Source organism: Prionailurus bengalensis, chromosome C1, assembly GCF_016509475.1.
Source record: "Prionailurus bengalensis isolate Pbe53 chromosome C1, Fcat_Pben_1.1_paternal_pri, whole genome shotgun sequence".
Taxonomy (NCBI): Eukaryota; Metazoa; Chordata; class Mammalia; order Carnivora; family Felidae; genus Prionailurus; species Prionailurus bengalensis.
Genome location: NC_057345.1, coordinates 176,804,621 through 176,806,086, shown reverse-complemented (window position 1 = coordinate 176,806,086; position 1,466 = coordinate 176,804,621).

Genomic DNA, 1,466 nt, shown 5'->3' with positions numbered 1-1,466 from the left:
TTGTGAAGAAGGATTTGTTTTGTTCATTTGTTTGTGTAATTTTGTTTTGATGGGGAGAAAGCAGGAATTTTATTTCGGCCATGTTAAGTTTGAGATGTAGCTGAGATGCCCTAGTGGAACTGTGTAGTCCTATGTAGTATTTCTATATAGAGGCTTAGAACTCAGTGAAATGATCTGGGGGCTAAAAATGGAAATTTGGAAGACAGTAGTGTCAGGTCACCAGTTGGCTAGATTGATAATTGAAACTGTCGAGTTAAATGAATAGAATGAGAAGAAGGCTTACAGTATAACCTTGAAGAACTGCAGCACTGGGTTGAGAAGGCTGAGCACTGAGCAGAGTTAGGAGTATAACAAGAGGTTGTTACGCAGGGAAAGAAAAAGGAATGTTTGAAGAAGGAAGAGCTGACCAAACTGTTGCAAACAGCTGAGCAATTAGATTGGCAATTAATTTTTGTCGAAGTTTAATTCCTATGTAAAATCAGGTCAATAAGAAGTTTGGGAATAAAAAAGTCTGAGCTGAATTTGACAATGTAGCTGTTTCTGGTGGTGAGATTTTTGTTTTTATTCTTGGTTTTTTTGTTGTTGTTGATGTTACTTTGGGATTTTAGAATTTTGATGCAAGGGATCCATGTGAGAGAGAGTGTGCTGAGTATATTGGAATATTCATATGTGTATACTGGAATATTCGTATGTATTTTGTGTCACTGTACTTTTCCATTTCCTTTTCTAAGGAGAGTCGAACCTTGGCAATCCCTTGCTTCAGGGGATGGTTAATTCTGCCTTCCAGAATCTTGTTTTTCCTGTAGTCTGTGCTCTGTGAGAGGATTACATTATAGGGGTAGGAAGTGATGGGAGGGGCTCTATCTACTATAATCAAAGTGGTAAAAGGGTGGAAGAGGTTCGTGTGGCTGATACATGTTGCTTTTAGGGATCTTATCAAGGTCTCATTCAGTTATAGTGGGATTTGTGTGGATAGAAGCTAATAGATCTTCAGGGTCCAATGACTGTTGCCAGAAAATTATAGGAATAAGGCAGCAAAAGAGTTTGATAATGACTTCCATGGATGAGCATACTCATGCTAATAGGTTTGCTTTATCTCACCAGAAATGAAAGTTACCCATGCTTAGCCTGTAGATTCAGATTAGTCTAAAACTATTCTTTTCTTATTATCTATCTAGAGCCTTCAATCTTCTATGAAATTCAACTGTAATTTTTCTTTACCTTTTTTCCTACACTGAATCATAGTATATTTTGTTGTTTTGATTATATTTCAATTTTTTGAGCATACTCTGCTATCTGTTTTGTGTTACTTTTGTCTGATCAGTATCAGGATTTTATGAGTTATACCAGATTAACATTTGAAGATTTATCTCTCTGTTTTCAAGCAGTATTATTTTTTTTGATGCTATGTTGCTATGGTAAGAGATAAGAGATATTGATTTCATAAATTTGGACTGAATCTCAAC